This window comes from Hakea prostrata, chromosome 3, assembly GCF_041222555.1.
Source record: "Hakea prostrata isolate BN-2017 chromosome 3, UWA_Hpros_2, whole genome shotgun sequence".
Classification (NCBI taxonomy): Eukaryota; Viridiplantae; Streptophyta; class Magnoliopsida; order Proteales; family Proteaceae; genus Hakea; species Hakea prostrata.
The window spans coordinates 48,398,823-48,412,153 of NC_142602.1; positions in this window are offsets into that span (position 1 = coordinate 48,398,823).

Below are 13,331 nucleotides of genomic sequence, written 5' to 3' on the forward strand. Positions count from 1 at the left end.
GTCAATCGGTACAGTTTACGTAATTCAGTACGGTTTCGGTGCGGTATCAACTTTGAATGCCGAAAACCAGAACCGTACTGTACCAATTTAAACGGGTACGGTACGGTTTCGGTATTTGCAAAAAACGGTTCGGTAAAGTTTCGGTATTAAATCGGTACGGGAAAACGGTTTAAACACAATATCTAGTACGGTACAATTTTGGTATGAATGAACTTATGCCAATTTTGTTATTAGTTTATTAAGATCCTAATGAAATTGTGATCAACCCATTGATATAATTTGAAATTAACATAGATAAAGCAAATAAATCTAACTAATAGAGACAAAACAAGTAAATCTAAGAAGATAAGTGAATGATGAAACGAAAAATTGAAATAGGGAATTAGGGATAGGGAAAAGGTTAAGTATTTTCATTGTAAAATTACAATTTATATCTCTTAATTTGGTACGGTACCAATTCGGTACGGTACAGTGTGGTGCGAATTTAGACGGCGCGGTTCGATACGGTTAAACGGTTTCGGTACGCAATTGACACCCTTAAGCACAGGGAATACAGCAAGACTAGGCAAAAAAATTTAGAAGTGTATCAAAAGAGCCTACCAGATCATACAACAATGAAAAGACTGAGTTCCTAGTTGATCTGAGATGTTTAATCTCACTTGATATGGATTTGAATTTCAGAAATATGCTGCATGGACAACCTAGAATCGACTTGAGCCTATTTTAAATGGGCCAGATGTTGGGAAAACAAATGCACAATGATGAAGGAAGAAGAACAAACACAAGCAAAACACAGAGATGAATAACGTGGTTCAGCAAAACCCTGTGAGGTGTGAGGTTTCCTGGATAGGGACTGGGGAGCAAAGGGATAACACTTTGTGAGGTGTGAGGTTTCCTGGAAATAATGAAACTCTCATTTTCTCTCTAGCGGACGTAGGGATAACACTTCCACTAAGTCTGGAATGCTCAAAAACCCTAGAAACACAACCTTGTACAAAACACCTTCTCGCAAGATCCTGTGAAAACAATTGTACGGTACCGATCTAATAATAAATAAAAAATTATTCCCTTTCGTCTTTTCTCCAACCAAACCAAATTTTTTTCTTTCTTCTCAGTTAACATTCCACCACAAACTTAGATTCTTTGCGAACTTTTTTTTCTTCTTCTTTTCATATTGCAATCATTACATTCATTAAACCCTATTTGTTTAAACAAAATATAATAAAAACTTCAAACAAAACACAGACTGCCAGATTCTTTTCTACTCTTTTGTTTTTTTTCCTCTATCAGACTTTTTCAATTAAAAAACAGACTGCCATTCTCTTTGTTTTTTTCTTTTCTTTTCTGGTCATCATTCTTGCCACCGACGACTAAATCAGTCGTCCTTTTTCCAAACGTAATGATTACTTCACCCTTTCACCCTCTATTCAAAGTAAAAAGTTAAGAAAAAAACTTCAAACAGAAATCAGCCAAACATGAAACTGCACGGCCACTTTTACTTCCGACAATCCAAATTGTCTGTCCCCCAAAATCGACTGTCCCCCTTTTTCTTTCTTTTGTTCACAGATCTAAAACTAGAGATTTGAACTATCACAAGAGGAAAAAGAAAAAAAAAGCTTCACGATCACCAAAGAATCATACCTTCGATCGAATTTATCAAAGCCTTTCTTTGTTCTCCTGGCACCGTTCCATTCCTTCTTGGATCTTCACACATCTCCGACAATGATCCACTAAACCTTGCTCTGATACCACTTTGTTGGAAATAAATACACAAACATGAACAAAGAAGAACAAACACAAGCAAAACACATAGAGGAATTTAACATGGTTTTGCAAAACCCTACCTACATCCACTAAAGAGGCAAAAAAAGTGTTTCACTATTTTCAAGAACCTCACACTATTCTTACACCTCACAAAATGTTTTTTCTTTGCTTGCCCCGTCCCTATCTTCGGGATAGGTTTCCCAATCTCCTACAAGGATTGATTAATCTAGGTTATCCCACATAGAGTACTTATAAGGAAAAGTAAAACCCTAATCCCCATGTAATTATAAATTTAATCCCACACAAGTAATTGACTAAAACCTTGATCCAATCACAAATACAACCAACTATAATTATATGGACCTGCAAAATACAAGACACTCAAACCCAACACCAGAATCAGTTTTGGTCTGATTGCAAATCAAACTGGATTTTTCACAAGCTATTTGGGAGTTTTATCAAGAAAAAAGAATGTTGGTATCAGTGGAGGTTGATCAACTAAGGACTGAAGATAATCCACAGTTATAGAGTTGATTGTTATGGTTGGGTTTTTGGCTTTAAAGACTGAGTCAGGATCAAAAGGATAAGATCCACCAAAACATGAAATCAAAAGAATATTGATAAACAAAGCCAAACCTTGTTTTTTCTTTTTGGGTTAGGTGCAGGTGCAAGTGATGCTGTTGGAGAGTATTCCATTGTGACAAATTAACAAACATATAGTGAACAGATATAGGAGGGTAAGAAAGAGGAAGTAAAGGGGGAGAAAAGTTTCCTTGGCGTGCATTTCAGTGTTTATTTATGAGCAGAACTGTGGAAGGTCTGAAGAAAGGATGACTAGAACGTGAGGTTATGTTCCACAGAACAACTATTCCTATCATAATTTTCTCCACTCCGCGCTAGTAGTAGAACCTTCTTGGATACTTATAGGGATCGCTGAGGAAACAATAGGCATTTTCAGGTTAACAAAGTCCAGCTTCAACCACAATAATAACTTCAACTCGAACGCAAATCGAAGTAACATGCCTAATAGATCAAGAACTCCACCATTTTCAGTGGTGGAGGAGAGAAGACGTGGGAGCCGATTCTAGATCTCTGAAGAGATTATCTCTGAAGCATAAGATCGAACAGGGAGACTACATAGTTGTGAGACACATTGGGAAGGTTTTGGGAATGGGTAGAGAGAGCAACGAGCGTTGTTTCTTGGGTTCCACCCCCCCCCCCCCACACACACACAAAGAACATGTGATTTGACTAGTATGCCCTTATTTTTCACCACTTGATCATTTGGATTTAAACGTCTACTGCACAAACCACTAGAATGAATTCTTGGCCTATAATCTAAATAGACTAAAAGTCATTATTGATTATGAATTATTTTTTTTCATTCTATTAAATAAAATTAAGCATCATAATAGATACAAAAAACAATAAAAGAACAAAAATTATAAAAATTTGAAAATGAGATTTGATACAAAAAGGCCGTTAATCTTATTATGTGATCCCCCCCCCCCCAAAAAAAAAAAAAAAACCATTTGAATTTTTTTTCTCTTTGGTAAGAAAAGTCATTTGAAATTATTTCAATAAAACCTTGTTGTATGCATTATTTTTTTTCACTAATTTTTTGGGCTTTTGTTTTTGGTCTATATTCAGCAACACATCTGGGTAAACCCACCTGTTAGTTAGGTGCAGGCTCAAGAATCCTAGCAGAAGAAAATTGAGGTGATCGACATTTGGGTAGGTTTTTAAACTTTTTAGAATTTTCAATTATTTTATGACATTTACTACTCTCCCACTGCCTGAAGTGACCTAAGAATGCATATACTTTTACCATTTTGCCTGTAAGGGCATTTTTGTCATTTTCTAATTAAATTTGGTTAGAACTTTAGGAAGACCTCTATTGCTTTCTTTATATATCTTTATTATATTTCAATTATGGTTTTATTTCATGATTTATTTGTTTATTTGCATTTGCTCCTTGATAAGGGGATTTTACTCATCTTCATAAAATATTGTTAATGTCGTGGATGCTTCACAAAGTATGTTGTTTGTGGTAATTATGCCTTCTTAACCACTATTAGCATTCAAATGTGATTTCATGTCTTTGTTTATACTTTTGCACTCTAAGGGCATTTATGTAACTTTGAGCATTGTCATCATGTTGACCTTGTCCTTTTTTTTTTGGACCAATGTTTAAAGTATCGTGAATTGATGATGTATCGATTGCGTGAATTTAAGAAATTTTGTGGTTGGTATTGTATCGTATCAAAGATACATATCGCGATGGGTGCATTATTGAATAGAAATGATCAAAATACATATGAAAATAATCTAATTCAAATAGAAAATAGTAGACTCTATCTTGAGATAGAAGGAAAATGACCATAGGAACAAAAATCATCTTTCAATATTGGGAGGCTTCTATGTCCAGCCCATTTCTTCAGTTTGAACATTTAGTTCTCCTAAGTTTTGGGATGTGCAAATCCCTGAAATTCACCCCATGTATAAGATTTAGTGTCAATGGGCAAGTTGGACTACTGTCTTTCTAGGATTATCTAATTATAGTTCAACTATCAACTTAGAATTGAATTTTTAGATTCCAAACTGTTGGTGAAAAATCTAGCAAAACAATGAACCGCTTGACTCCATGTTGTAAATATGTTTAAAACTTTATATAAATATTTTATTTATTTTAATTGTGTCTTTTATCCATGGTTTTATTTCGTCCCACATCAGGTTGAGAGGATCTGATTATATGGTTTATATATAGTAAGAGCCCATGTATTATTAATTTGCCTGAACCCTATAGTGACCCTGCCATGATTATGACTTGGGACTTGGACTTGGGACTTGATACGGAAGGCCCAGTTTGTCATGGGCCCTATTCTGGAAAGCCCACTACTGGGTGAATACGTGGAGATGCCATTTGAGTAGCACTCTCCTGTAGGGAGGTCAGCTGGAGGTACCTTGCTGAAGAGAGTTGAGCTGAAAGGTACCCTCACAGCCTTACCCTTTCACCCACAGCCTTTGGGGCTCTATATAAACTCAATTTCGTGCTCATTCTTGACACACAGAATTCCTCCTCCTCTTTCTCTCTCTCTCTCTCTCTCTCTCTCTCTCTCTCTCTCTCTCTCTCTCTCTCTCTCTCTCTCTCTCTCTCTCTCTCCCTGTTATTCTATTAAGCAGTGAACGTAACCTAATTATACCTTGAGTAAACCTTTCTGGGGTGCAACCTTAAAGGTTTGGGCTGATTGATCTTGGGGTGAAGACACTTTTAGAACCCGTATTGCACAATTCGGGGTGTCTAAATACCTTAAAGAAAGTACTTCATGTACGTTTCAGCTCTAAAGGAGTATCGTGATTACAACAATAGTTCTGGTGTGCGTGCAGATCCCTCAATCGTTTACAACACTCCAACACTAGAACGATCCGATTTGGTTTGGATTGAGATCACCTGATTTGAATTAGCTCACTTGAGATATGAATGTGTCTAACTTTGCAACCACTGGAAAGGAAAGACACGGAGCTGATCACTGTGATCGGCAATCTGTCTCCGAAGATCAAGTTAGCTTCAAAGTTTTAGTTGGGAAGAAGACGAGTACGTGAGCACTTAGATCTGGAATTGGACAGAGAAGGGCTTTTTCCCCAACTTCCCAAAAGTGAAAGAATGAGCTAGTCATCTCCTACCTGAACTCCCACCCTTTCTCTATTTATATTCCTTATCACGTGCTTTGAAACCTTACAGCTTGATTCCTTTATCCTAATTTGATGACTTAGATTTGTTGTTTGGTTCTACCGTCGGATTGTGTTTGTTTGCACTGACTCAATGGTTTCTCCGATCTGGACTGGTATTGGGTATTTTTTCCATAACACAAACCATTGGCAAATAAAATGTAAAATAGGGCTTTTAGGGAAACAATTTGAATGATAAGGACAATAGATTTCACTAGTGACACAATTCCATTCATTTGCAATAGATACTTTGGGAAGGTGCTACGAAATAACTACTAAAAATGTTATGCAAATCCTTAAAACTCATTCCTTTCAAATCCACCAAAAGCCAAAAGTGAATAAGATTGATTTTTTTTTGGGTGTACAAACGGGATCAAGGAGCCAAAGGAAAACTATCAAAGACCTGCATCGCTATCCACTTGAAGGACCTCCTCCAAACCCAGAGGAACATCTTGAAAGGATATGGAGCACCCAAGGCTGAGCACAAACTTAAACATCCAGTCGGCAGCTTTATTAGCATCTCGTCATACGTGAACAAAACGAATGCAAACACCTTCACCAAGGAAACCGACAATCTCCTCCACAATCATACTGAATCTTCCCCCATCCATGCAGCAAGGGTCCAATAGTTCCACAGCTCTGTGGGAATCAGTCTTGAGTTGAAGTGGCATCAAATTTTGATCAATGACCATCCGTACACCTTCACAGATAGCCTGCATCTCAACCTCGAGCACACGCCCATGGCGCATCCTCCTTACAAAACCCCAAAAATTGCCTCTCAGAATTGTGGAAAACACCTGCAATCGTAGCTCCATCACCCTTCAATGCAGCATCTACATTAGCCTTCATCCACCCAACAAGCTCACCACCGAGCCCAGCCAAGGATGAGAGCAATATTTCCATGCCTCAATCAAGGACCTACAATAATCTTGGGCAAGACATCGTCCATCTTGGGGTGTACAAAACCCCTACATCTCTATTGTGCTAAAACCGTAGAAGATAGCAAGTGCAAGCAAACTGCAGAACTCACCCTTTGTTCCCTTTGCCAGCTCTCCAACCAGGTTGAAACACAACCAACTCCATAAAACCAACTCAAAGAACTCCCTCCTAAAAGGGTTTGGGACCATGCCTCACCAAACTCCTCTTGCAAACCCACAATCTCAATACATGAAGGCCATCTTCCACCCCAAACATACAAAAGCTCCAACGATCAAGCAAGAAAATGTGCATGGACTTCAACCTTGCTTCAGTAAGCATATGGTCATGCAAAAACAACCACAAGAAGCAAATAATCCTGGTCGGTGCCTGGACTGACCACACCACCTCCCACAACACCACCTCTCCCCCAACACCAGGGTTAGAGACATCCCCAACAGCACCTCATAAGCTGACCTTAACATGCAGTGAATTCCCACCCTCCTCGGTTGGATTCCACACCAAAATATCTCGCTCACCATGAGCTAACGGAGGGGTCACCCCCCACATCTTATCTTTAATTTGATAATCAATCAAATTATCAAGTATATTATCAAACCTCCACTCCCCATTAGCAAACACATAACAAGCCACCACCTCCCACTTCATCCCATTCAAGATTGGAGCAATGGCAACCTTCTCAAGAGAACTCCCAATACCCAACCAATCTTCCTTCCAAAAAAAATGTCGACTCACCATTACCCAACAATCGGCTACATTTAGAGGTCACCACTAGTGCCACCTTGCAAAACGCCTTTCAAAGTGGGGAATCAAGAGGGAAAACCGTGAACAGACCCTTTCTATGCATCGAACTGTATTTGGCTTTCAACACCAAAGCCCAAGACAAATTTTGTTGCAAGATGCCCCATGACACCTTCATCATAAAGGCAATCAGATTGGAAAATCACATTGAAGGAAAAAGGAGGATCAATCGATCTTAGAACATACCCTATTCAACTCCAAATCATTGCAATGGAAACTCCTCGATTAAACCTATAGAACATAAATAAAACTACTAAACTAATCATTTAGATAATTTGAATAAGTCGATCATACCTAATGATATGAACCACTTAAAAATCAGATCAATTTTGATTTTCAGCAGAAAATGGAAGACGAAAGCAAAAACCCATGATCTAGAACCGAAAAATAAGGATTGAAATAAAGCTTCATTGCAATGTAGACCCTTAAATCAATGAAAAAGGAAAAGGAGAGAAGAGAAAACTTACAAGAAGTAAACAAGAAGGATAAGAGGCTGAGAATAGAGATCGTATCGGTATGTATCACATCTAAATTAAGGCACGTATCAGCCGATACATTGAGATACACTATAGATGATTCGGAAAAACAAAAGTTTAGATATGTACGTATTGGCTTGTATTGTATTGCAAGCATGCGATTCTGATATGTATCGGCTTGTATTGTATCGCAGACGTGCAATATTGATACTTATCAGCCGATATGATACGATATGGGCTAATACTTTAAACCTTGCTTTTGACCTTTCCTTTTGCCATAAAGGAAGAGAACAAGATGTTTTCTCTCCAGCAGATCTCTAAGTCAGAGAGAGAGAGAGAGAGAGAGAGAGAAAAAAAAGAGAAACTCCTAAGTTGCAAAGTCCCCTCTCGAGTTTGGGTAGAGTGTGATTTTCAAGGGAGATGAGGTGATATCCATGATAAGAATTAGGCTGGTTTGTTAAAGAATTAAGTTATTTAAAATAAAACAGTTTTTAGTTGGAGAACTATGAATTTGAAGAATCATGTGAACCAAACGTACAATGACAATTACTTCCATCTTAGTTGGCTGAATGACACTTAGACCTCCACTTAGTATGCTAATGACACTTATGCCACTTCTCCTTATTTTCTTCAATTTTTTTTTGGGGTCATCAGTTTCACTGCTTCTTACCTAAAAAGGGTGACAACAACCTCCCAACAGTCAATTTTCTCTCTACATAGATAGAAATATCACTTTTACCCCTGACATCCTCAGAAAATTATAATAACCCTCAACTTAAAAGTAATTAAGAAAGAGTACCCCTAGAATATTATAAGTAGGCTTCTTCTTTTTCCAAGGATACCGAATCAAAGATCTTCTCTGCTTGGCAATATCACAACTTGGGAAGTAGGATAAGCAGGAGGTGGAAAAGAAGTAAGGGGAAGAGTTAAAGGATGTGTTTTCCCAACACTTGAAAGAAAAAAAAATGTTTATTCATATTCAACGATGTATGGAAGACACAGGATTGGGATACATTGAAAAGGGCATTTCTATTTCATCCTCATGATGAAGGAAAGCAACAACAAGTGCTACTTACAACTCGCATTTGGAAATAGCCAAACATGTTGACCCTTCAAATACTAGTGTTCCTCATCAACTCAAGCTTTTGGATGAGAAGGAGAGTTTTGAACTAGTTAGAAAGAAAGTCTTCCAATTTCAAGTACGATATGATCAGCAAAGAAGTTACTGCACTGGAGATTTAGAACAAATTGGAAGAAAATTGGTTGCCAAGTGCGATGGATTACCACTTGCAACTGTGGGGAATACTTAATGGATAGGTACAAGATATAGAGAGATGAGACCAACTTGTGGGGAATACTCAATGGATAATGAAAAGGGAGTGCAATTTTTTCCCTCTTCAAGTTTTGGATTGACAGTTAGGTCAGGTTCCTACTGGATCAGATGTATGGGGACTGGAAAAAGTAGTTCCACTGTTCTATCTTTGGGGCAAACATTCTTCACTGATGAGAGGAATGATCACTCTCTTGTGTGCCAGGAATTGGAATCAATTAATTGGTAGCTTGCAGTCCATTGCGTGTAATGTTGAGGAAAGAGATTTGAATGAAAGAAGTACAATGGGATATTCCTCCCTAGTTCAGAATTAAGCATTGAGCAGCAGATCAAGTAAAAGCTAGCATTCCTCCACCTAACAACTCCTCCTTTATAAGAGCTTTTAGTTAATAAGCTCTTATAGACAACCAACCCCATCTATTCTAGATAAACCTAGCTACTTTCCCATGAATATAAATAAATATATTTCATTTTTATTGGCTTTTCTAGGCAGTACAAAGAAATCCTGAATGAGCACATTGATAACAAACAAAAAAGTCCACCATAGAAGTAGATGTCATCCGATCCCGCAATCAGGTATAGGCATCAGAAATGAGTTTCACTTGACCTCAAAATCTCAGGAATAGGACAGATTTATGGATGCATACGCTGACTCCACATGCGGAGGTACCTGCATCCGACAAATAATGCAATAAAGGAGATCATAAGCAGCTAAAGTTGATGACTTAGAGTGGCATGAGTGGGTGGAAGGTAAGAGTGAAAGCAGAAGCTGGAAAGTTGTCAGGCTAACAAAGGATGGTTTTAGGGGCACCCGAACACTTTTGTCCATAACTTAAATCTTTTCTATCTTTTTCTTTCATCTCTTCCTCAAATGATAGATTCTCTGGAGCTATGGTTTCATTTCTGAAGCGTTATGTTTCATCAATATGTTTAGTCCTTAGAAATTCCCTAAATTGTACTTCCATGTTCCACCCAAGCTAGCGCAAAATCATCAATTCACTTTTTAGTAAATGTAGGATGTAACGAAGTGTTGTATTAATAGGTATATGAGATTACATCAGTATTACTAGCCGTATAAGACCGAGTATAAGGTAAAGTACGACAATAGGAAGTCAAAGACTTAGTCACCAGTTGTGCTGGCATTGAGGTCTCCTCAACATTCCCCCACAAGCGTAACGGGGGTACAATCATAAGCTTGCCTCTAAGGATTAAAAATTTGGACCAAGGAAGTCCTTTAGTCAAAAAATCTGCAAGCTAATCAACCGTAGAGACTTAGCTTATAGAGAACTAACGAGATGAAATTAGGTCCCTCACAAAGTGGAAATCAATCTCCACATGTTTGGTTTGTGCATGAAAATGGGGTTTTCAGTCATGTAAGTAGCCCGATGTTGTCACACCATATCAGAAGAACAAAGGGAAGAAAGACCAAATTTCACCAAGAAGGGAGCGAATCCAAACAAGTTCCATGGCAATCGAGGCAATTGCCCTGTACTCTACCTCGGTAGAAGAACAAGATACTTCTACTTGCGAGAACTCCAGAAAACAAGATGGTTCCAAGGAAAACACAAAACCTTGTAGTAGATTGAAAAATCATTCTGGCTTCTTGCCCAATCAGCATCAAAGTATCCCACAAGAGTCATAGAAGAATGACGAGATAAGACTAGTCCCAAAGTAAAAGTACCCCGAAGATAGCTCAGGATGCACTTCATTGCACTTTAATGAACATCAGTGGGTGAATGCATGAATTGAGCTACATGACCCACTGCTTAAGCTATATTTGGACGAGTATTCACAAGATACTGTAATGCACCCATAGTGTGGCGATACTCAGTTCCATCATCTAAAGGAGTGCCATCATTAAGAAAGAGAGAGAGAAACAAATGAGGCTATTGGTGAAGCAAACGACTTGGCATCACTCATCTTAGTCTCTGCTAACAAATCTGTAATATATTTGTGCTAAGAAAGACATAAGCCTTTAGAAGTACCTGAGCGACCATTCCTAAATCCCCAAGGTCTTTGATGGCAAATGTCGTAGCTAAGGCTTTAAGCAAAGAAGATGTGGCTTCTAAATTATTGCTTGTGACAAGAATATCATCCACATGGATGAGAAAATATAATGTCACTTGGGAGTTCTTGTAATAGAAGAGTGAAGTATGTTGGGGTAATTGTATTACAAATTCTTCAAACATATAAAAGTGAAATTGAAATACAATTGAGAGATGAAGATCTTTAGCAAATTTGAAGAGCTTGAAGTAGCAACCGAACGAACCACTGATTGATGAGGTTGAGTCACACCTTGATGCTGTCTTTAAGGTAATTGATGCACCCTACTACCAAGGGTTCTTCGCACCACCACCTCCAAGATAAAGCAACCTCCAACTAGAAGATGAGGTAGTTCTTCTAGTCCCTTAAAGGAGCCAAAAGCTAGAGCACAACACTTAGACAACTCAAGAAAGAAATGAACTTTGTAAAACAAATAATGTGAGTGAGGAGAGTCACTATTTCCACACAATACGCAAAGAAGGGTTGGGTTCATATAGGCCCAAACCACACTTCCTCACAAGGGGAGAATCAATTCTCCACTAATGGAGAATCAATGGTTTGTCCCTCCTCCACTAATGTGAATAAACCCCCTTGACCTAACCTCCCCACTACTTGGGGAAGTAACTCTCATATTCACTTCTTTGGAATGAATAAGCTTTAACCCATTCAAAGACCTTAACCCCCACTCATGGTAATGGCCATGAATGGTCATGAAGTTGAAATGAGAAATGAAGGTCAAGAGTTAAGAATTTGAGTAATTCCACCATTCAAGTAAGCCCACCTCATCACCATGATCAAGACCTTTAAGACCCATGACCAATGTCATGAAGAGCCTCATAACCAAGGTCATGAAGGGCCTCCTTTACTCATGGTGCCTCATTACCACCCTTACCTCATGGTGCCTCATTACCACCCTTACCTCAAGGGTCCCACACACAAACAAAACAATTAAATAAAAGAAATGCAAAAACTAATTTTGAAACTTAATATATAGATAATATAGATTTTAATAAAAACCTAACAATCCCCCACAAGTTTCAAAATTGCAAAAAAGGACTCGTGTTGTGACTTTATTAGACACTAAAGGACACATCGTTGTAGGTGTCTTTCGGACTTGAACCTACACTAGGTCTAATGAGTCGCGCTACAAAGTACGGGTAAAGTCAGACTCCTTGAACCTTTCCTCATTAGTGTAGCTGACCGCCCCATCACCCATGTCCTAAAGGTCGACTTTTGGAGCTACCTTTTACACTACACATTGGACTTTTGAACCGGCCATGTCCCTTATCTTGGATTCATGAATGTTTAGAGCACTCGCCTATAAGTTCTCATTAGTGGCGGACAAACCACCTACATCCACTTAGGTTAGTCTCTGATGTGCACCACAACTAACACACCCCCACATTCCTTGGGATTAGACTAATTAAGAGCTTCGCTCAACCTTACCCTTGTGGTAGTACTATTACCTTCATCTACACCCTAGAATGGAATAATTATAAATGGTAGTACTGAACCGGTCTTCCCATGACTTCGTTTGTACCCCTTGAACCTAATTCAGGTATTTAGCCTCTTCACATAAGTAGGGTATCCATCATGTGACCCGAGGATTAGGCATTAACCCCATTCCTGTAGATGCAATACACAAGTTTTTGACAGACATAGCCTTTGTGAACATGTCAGCTTGATTCCTTTCTGACTTCACATAATCGATAGCTATCATTCCTTCATCTATGTACTGTCGCACAAGATTGTGTCTAAGGCGTATATGCCTCCTTTTACCATTGTACACCTTATTCTTGGCTAAGTTATCACAATGTAGTGATACCGATGGCGTCGGTTTTTCCCACAATGGTATATCCGCCATTAAACTTCTAAGCCATTCGGAACTTCATTTCTCGCCTTCTCTAAAGCTATGAACTCAGCTTCCATGGTAGAACCTGTTCCACATGATTGCTTTGTGGACTTCCAAGAGATTGCACCACCTGCTAGTGTAAACACATACCCACTAGTGGCTAAGGATTCGTGTGTATCCGAAATCCAATTAGCATCGCAATACCCTTCTAAAACTGTTGGTTTACCACTATAGTGTAAACTATAGTCTATAGTACCTTTTAGGTACCTTAGTAATCTATCAATTGCACTCCAATGCTCTTTACTTGGATTTTGAGTATGTTGACTCAACTTTCCTACCGCAAGAGCAATATCTGGACGTGTACAATTCATGAGATATGAAACTGAACCAATGATTTGTG